The following is a 7603-nucleotide window of genomic DNA, read 5'->3' as shown; positions in this document are numbered from 1 at the left end:
CTCAGTGATATTTTGATCAACAGTTCCCGTTTATATCCAATCACCAGGAACTTAAACCCTGACTACCCTCAGCGATATTAACCACTGACCTACCGCTTACAAGTTATTCACTCAGTCGGAGCTGACACTCAGTGATATTCGACCACTGACCTCTTCCTGCTATTTCTGTGTATTCGCCAGACTGACCTGAATCTTGTAAGGACGCTACACGAGTGTTAGCGATTGGACGATTCGTCGTCAGACTGACGGATTGGAGGAAAACCGACGTAGTAAATTAAGACCACTGACATCGGGGCGCCATTTCCTTCCTCCGTGTCTGAGACAATCCGCCTCTCACTCCGCGAACGCTCGGTGAACGACCGTTAAGATGCCCGTACGGGCCACCAAATGACGATCTGGATTCTTTCCCCTCAGTCTGGTTCAGTAAAAACTGAAGTCGAATACATTTTAAAGTCCATCACAACTTTAATAGCAGGTCTTAGTCTGTCGCTTCAATTCAGATTCCTGAGAGAATCCGAACGATTCTAACAGAATAAGGAGACAAAGACAAAGACAAAAACTCATACCTTTATACAGATCGATAGGGGCTGGAACATCATTACACAAGAGTCAACACCAATCATAAGCCGGGCACAGGTTGCCATGCGAGGTTACATTATTGCCGGCCAAACATAGATCGTCCATGTGCTGACCATGTTGCTGTTAGACATCAAAGGGGATACTTCCTCACCTTCCAACTTGGAATGTTGTTCCCTGTTCCTTCTGTTCCTTATCTCCCAACCTGGAAAGTCTTTCAACTTTGGCTAAGCTCGTTACCGATATTGATCTGCCATAAACATGGAGACATTCAGACCAGTCCTTGAATCACATCAAAGACTCCACATTGATAAGACAATGCAAACCTGCTGACTACGCAAACATATGGCCCAGCAGGAGGCCAGGCCACCTGTCCCAATCTCAGTCACTAACTAATTAACCCTTTCTAACCATTTTGCATTCTGCTTCTTTGCCACGTAGGCATTTTAATGTTTTACCAAAAACTGACCACGTAGGGATTCTCAGAGGGAAAACGTTCCCAACTTGTGGGGAAGTCCAAAACTAGGGGCCACAAAACATCAGATGGTCACCAATAAATCAAATAAGGAATTCAGGAGAAACCACTTTCCCCAGAGAGTGGTGAGAATGTGGAACTCGCAGTGACAAGAAGTAGTTGAAGCGATTAGAATAGATGTCTTTAAGAGGAAGCTGGATAAACAAATGAGGGGAAAAGGAGCAGAAGGATTTGCTGATAGAGTGAGATGAAGTCAGGTGGAAGGAGGCTCGTGTGGAGCATTGCGTTTTGCCAAGTGGAAATAAAAATCCCGAGAGATATGGTACCTTATCGAAGACCTTTTGAAAATCCAAGTGTATTAACTCCAATGTTTTACCCTTCCCTATTCTTTCTGTTACTTTTTCAATAATTTAACACCGTTGTTTATTCGTGACCGCCCCTTTTGAAATCCGTGCTGACTACTCGTTATTTTTATTTTCGGTTTCTGGATGTTTTTCTCTTTCATCCTTGAGTAAAAATCCTATTTTCTTTCCCACCACCGATGTTAAGCTAACTGCTCCATGGTTCCTGGTATCACCAATTACTGACATCTCAATAAACTATTGCTTGTTCTTTCGAAGTTGGCGGGGTATCTGATGATGAATATGATCAGTGCCCTTATTGCCGTTGCCAATCTGATCCTGCTTTCCATTCTTTGCGGAATTGGAGCACACACATTCTCTGCCCTTCTTGAGGTGTCTGCGATTCTTGTCCCATTACTGTGGCTGTAAACACAGAATTGAAATGTTAATACATGACTAACAGATGCAAATCCGGAAAAAACTCCATCAGCACCTGCTCCAGTTTATTTTAACATAGAATATACAGCACAGCAACCGGCCATTCGGTCTAACAGGTCTGTGTTGGTGTTTATGTTCCACACCAGCCTTCTCCCACCGCTCTTCAGCAAACCCTATCGGCATATCGTTCTCTTCCTTACTCCCTCGTGTGTTTACACAGCTTCCTCTTAAATGCATCTCTGCTAATCGCCCCAACCATCCCATGTGGTGGCGAGTTTCACATTCTCACCACTCTCTGGGCGAAGTAGTTTCTCCTGATTATTTTATTGCATTTATTTGTGACAATCTTATATTTACGGCCACTAATTTGTAACTATTACCCACTCAATGCATTTTGCTGGAGAAATAATCCATTTGTATTATGTAACTTTCCTCCACTTACAGCTAATTTGCTGGAGAAATGACCTTGCTTTTATCGGGAGATTCTAGTTTCGGTCATGAGTTCTGTTTGCTGTAGTTTGTAGTGATTCTTTTAAAATTGACACTGTAGACTGTTTGCTGTCGTCCACTGTTTAAACAGGCTCTGTTTGCTCATTAAATAGATATTGTTTGCTGTAAAATACACACTTTGCTATGTGTCCTGCCGGAAATCCCGCATGCCGCCAACTCATTGGCTGAAACGATGGTGTGAATAGGCACTCTGGCTACTCTTTGATATGCCCTGCTACTTCCCCAGTATTTGTCAGGTCTGGACCTCAGAAATGCCGCCTTGGATGTTCAAAGATGGAAGAAGGCGAATAGCCTCGCCAGCCTGCCAAACCTGACAACACGCCCCACTCCTACCCACCGCCAGCCTGAAGAGGCAAACGGCTCTCAGCCAGAAACAATAAGAGAAGTGCTGAACAACCTGATCTGTGTCGGGTAGAGGTCAGATTGTGGATAAGGGGTCAGATAGAGAAGAAGGGGACAGATTGGGAAGAACGGGTCAGATTGAGGAGAAGGGGCCAGATTGAGGTGAAGGTATCAGATTGAGGAGAAGTGATCAGAGTGGGGAGAAGGTGTCAGATTGGGGAGAATGTCTCATATTGCGGAGAAGGTGTCAGATTGGAGAGAAGTTGTCAGATTGGGGAGAAGGGGCTGGATTGAGGAGTAGGGGTCAGATTGTGGAGTAGGGGTCAGATTGAGGAGAAGGGACAGATGAGGTTGGAAGCGGCTCGTTGCAGGTTGATGGCGGTTGGAGTGTCGCATGTTTATGATAGACTGGCCTGAGAAGTGGCGTTGCAGCTGAGGCAATTTTGTGACGTGAAGTGTGTTGACAGGGTGGCTGTAAGTATATAGTGAGGGGCCTGTAAGCTGTGAGCTTGAAGTGAACGGAATGTAATTCTCTATCACAGCAAGTTAGGGTCACTGTGATTATTTTGCTTCAAAAATTGGCCGTATGGTTGACAGTGAGGAGGAAAGCTGTCGACTGTCGGAAGATTTCAATGGACTGGTCAGGTGAGCAGAAAAGTGGCAAATGGAATTCAACCCAGAGCAGTGTGAGGGCATGTAATTGGGGAGGGTGAACAAGGCAAGGGAATACACAATAAATGGGAGGATACTGATGAAGTGTAGAGGAACAAATGGAGCTTGCAGTGCATGTCCACAGATCCTTGAAGGTAGCAGGACACGGAGATAAAGTGATTTAATAGGCATACGGGAAACTTTCCTTTGTTCGCCGAGGCGGAGAATTTTTTTTTTAATTATTTCACGGGATGTGGGCGTCGCTGGCAAGGCCGGCATTTATTGCCCATCCCTAATTGCCCTTGAGAAGGTGGTGGTGAGCCGCCTTCTTGAACCGCTGCAGTCCGTGTGGTGACGGTTCTCCCACAGTGCTGTTAGGAAGGGAGTTCCAGGATTTTGACCCAGCGACAATGAAGGAACGGCGATATATTTCCAAGTCGGGATGGTGTGTGACTTGGAGGGGAACGTGCAGGTGGTGTTGTTCCCATGCGCCTGCTGCCCTTGTCCTTCTAGATGGTAGAGGTCGCGGGTTTGGGAGGTGCTGTCGAAGAAGCCTTGGCGAGTTGCTGCAGTGCATCCTGTGGATGGTGCACACTGCAGCCACAGTGCGCCGGTGGTGAAGGGAGTGAATGTTTAGGGTGGTGGATGGGGTGCCAATCAAGCGGGCTACTTTATCTTGGATGGTGTCGAGCTTCTTTAGTGTTGTTGGAGCTGCACTCATCCAGGCAAGTGGAGAGTATTCCATCACACTCCTGACTTGTGCCTTGTAGATGGTGGAAAGGCTTTGGGGAGTCAGGAGGTGAGTCATTCGCCGCAGAATACCCAGCCTCTGACCTGCTCTCGTAGCCACAGTATTTATATGGCTGGTCCAGTTAAGTTTCTGGTCAATGATTATTTCTGGTGGAGATTAAACAGATGATGTTAGAACTGGCCAGGCAAAAAATGTGAATTTACAGGACAACAACTAGAATTTAAAGGTTAAATGAAAAGGTGAATTTACAGGACAACATCTAAAGATTAATGATTAAATGAAGAAGTGAATTTACAGGAAAACATCTAAAGATTAATGATTAAATCAAAAGGTGAATTTACAGGAAAACATCTAAAGATTAATGATTAAATCAAAAGGTGAATTTACAGGACAACATCTAAAGATTAATGATTAAATCAAAAGGTGAATTTACAGGACAACATCTAAAGATTAATGATTAAATGAAAAGGTGAATTTACAGGATAACATCTAGAGTTTAAAAAGTAAACGAAAAGTTGAATGACAGGCCAAGGTTAAAGGGAGTGGATAGGGTGGGTAGAGAGAAATTATTTCCTTGAACCGGCAAATATCCTTCAGAGGTACGATGGGCCGAATGTCTTCCTTCTGGGCAGTAAAAGTCTGTGACTTTTCAATTCATTATTCTGCAGATTGCAGACTTTCACTGTAACACGTGATTCAGCTCCACAGCTGCTTCAATCCACAACAACTCTGCCTGATCCTCATTTTCACACAGGCAAAGCTGCATCCACGCAGCCCCAAATTACAGTCCAATTCATGGCAATGTTTCAGTTTGAACGATTGATGCAGACACGATTACAGTCCCCTTTGTTAAAATGTTTCAGTTTGAACGATTGATGCAACCACTATTACAGTCCTATTAGTTACTATTCTCTCGTTGGAATTAATTATACATCCGCTGTCATGGTCATATTGATTACAATGATCCTCTTTGAGCTCACGATAGATCACCTGTTATTTATTTTTGTTTAGGTGTAACAGATCCCCCCATTATTATTCAGCACATTGCTTCATCATAAATATTTATCGATTCGCTGCTGCAGCCCTTCCTTCTGCCTGGGGCCTATATCTCCCCATTCACTGTTAACATCCTGTTCCGTGAATCGCTCTATGTGGAACATATTCCTCCATACATTGCACAGCTGTGTTGTCCACTTCAGGGTCAAACTTGTTGGCGAACAAGGATTTCTGTTGGAAGATCCAGTGCAGATCTGCAGAAGCATAAACACAGACTTGATGGCGGTACCTTCCTGTACAAGGCGGATATAAGGCACCTTTCTCAACATCACCAGCCTCAAAAGACCACTTCACTGCTCGAGTAAGGATTGGTGGGTCACCCCTACGGTGCCTGGGAGTGTCTGGAATGGAGACGGGTACCTCGGGCATTCTATGCAGTGTCGCCCAGATGTGTTCATCGGGGCTGCTGGTGTCCTCCGACCACTTGAAAAACGCCTCGATTTCCGAGTTCACAAATAAATTACTCACAAATTCTCTGGTGACCATAATTTATGCGGCCCCTACAAACATGGGGCTGCGTATGGGATGGGGGCTCTTCTCTCGATGTGTTAAGACCACAGTTCCAAGGATATCATAATGAAACTTCCATCGTCTCTGAAAGTCAAGAAAAGAGCAATCACTTCTCATTTTCCAACGTCATCCTATTTTTTTTCTACCGAAACACAACTAACAGCAGTATCGATTAATAATAAATTTAGACTTTAGATCATGTTTTTTTGCTTGTATAAATTTTGCCTATAAAATTCTGATACATAGAGCAGCTCAATTGAGGAAATCTAGCAGAAATGATAAGGTGGAGGCTCACTGCACAGCTACTAATGACCTATTGAAGGGAAATGATACGGGAGATGTCAGCAGATTAGGTCAGATTGGTTATTTAGAATTGCTCTGGTCACCCACAAGTATGGAATTTAGACAGGTGAAATAAAATAAGCCAATCAACATTCGCATCTGAAAGAAAAGTGTGTCAAGGCTTTGAAAACAATGTATTTAACAGCAAATGATCATCTGCCAGTTCCCTGGGAAGAAGGACCAATACGGTAAATAGGAAGTTATCCTTCTATTATTCTACATGTTCCTATGTTGCTATGTTCCTATGAAGTTATCTTTCGATTCTCGTGCCCAAACCGAGTGATTACAAACATACGATTTGGGGCATGACGCCGCCGAACTCGAGGTTCAAGTCAGCACTTGACTCTCCAATACAGTGAAGCAGGAGATGTGAGACCACCGGCAGGAGGTAATGTCACACCCCTTGTGATTCAGGTGACGTGTGGTGTCACTGCAGTTTGATGATGAGCAAGTTCCAATCATCCACTCCTTCAAATATCCATTCAGTTCCTTTTGATTACATATAACCGCTTCCACTGCCCCCTTTGGCGGCTGGGCCGACATGAAGCTGGCGGATTCACCTGTTTCTATCCCGGTGGAGGGTCCGAATCTATCACATTTGAGCCGTTCATGGCCATTAGACTGTTCACCATCTCTCGGTTGGTTTTCGTTGGAAAGTCTTGTCCACACACATTGATGAGATATCTCCACGGGACTGAGCTCCTCAGCAGCTCATCCATGCAATTCAGATCAGCCTGAACCCTGGACCATGACGCGTACGTCACCGTCTCTAATTTACTGACAACGAAGACATTACTGAAACAAGAGGCGATGGCCTGGACGGCCGCGTGAAACTGTTTTGGAGACTTCCTGTCCACGTGGACGCAGTACACATTCTGAGGAGCGTAAATGCTTCTTAAGAGCCTCTCAAACATCTCGATCTTTTCATAGATCACCATAGAATAGGCCAGAGGGAAATCGCGTTCCTCGGTGCTAAAGGAGAAAGTGTTGTATTTGCGGTTTTTAACAAAAGAATCGCAGTTTCGGGTCATTGTTAAGTAATCGATTTCAGTGAAGACTTTGTGTTTGTTTGCGATTGTAATCGAATTGATAAGAGCTTTTACAACGGATTCCGGGTCACCGCTAATTATCTTCCAGCAACTCGAGTTCATTTCTGACAGATCGAGAGATGCATTTCGCTCATCATAACATGCTTTTAGTTTAACTGGTTTCCAATAGTTTACCAACAGATTTCCTCTCCGGGAAAATATCCACCAAGAAAAGTCACAGCGAGTCCGCACAGGGTTGACATCAGTACCGCCCGCCTGTAAGAACCCCATGCCAATATCATCATTGCCCTTTCACGAGTATTTAAAACGTAAATCTGTGATCCGATTTCCAGATATAATTCTTATGCAAATATAAACTTTGAGGAATTGTGCTCTTGACAAGTAGGCACTTTGTTCCAGGAATTTGGATAAATTTGGCACCGAATTTTCAGGCACCAATGAATTCAAATCGGACGCTCGGGGATGACAACAGCAATTGTGGCTTCATTGGGTTTCAGCTGTCAGCTCTGTTGGACAGGTCGCACCTGCTCCTGGTGTCTTGTCCCCCCTTCCAGTGTGCCTT

General features: G+C 44.4%; 1 pseudogene; it reads right to left on the bottom strand.

Annotated features, from left to right (window-relative positions):
• Positions 1-5206: 5206 nt before the first annotated feature.
• Positions 5207-7311, bottom strand: LOC137315055 (beta-1,3-galactosyl-O-glycosyl-glycoprotein beta-1,6-N-acetylglucosaminyltransferase 3-like; annotated as a pseudogene).
• Positions 7312-7603: the final 292 nt, after the last annotated feature.

Source organism: Heptranchias perlo, unplaced genomic scaffold, assembly GCF_035084215.1.
Source record: "Heptranchias perlo isolate sHepPer1 unplaced genomic scaffold, sHepPer1.hap1 HAP1_SCAFFOLD_53, whole genome shotgun sequence".
Taxonomy (NCBI): Eukaryota; Metazoa; Chordata; class Chondrichthyes; order Hexanchiformes; family Hexanchidae; genus Heptranchias; species Heptranchias perlo.
Note: the sequence above shows the minus strand (reverse complement) of the source record. Positions and strands in the feature narration are given on the sequence as shown.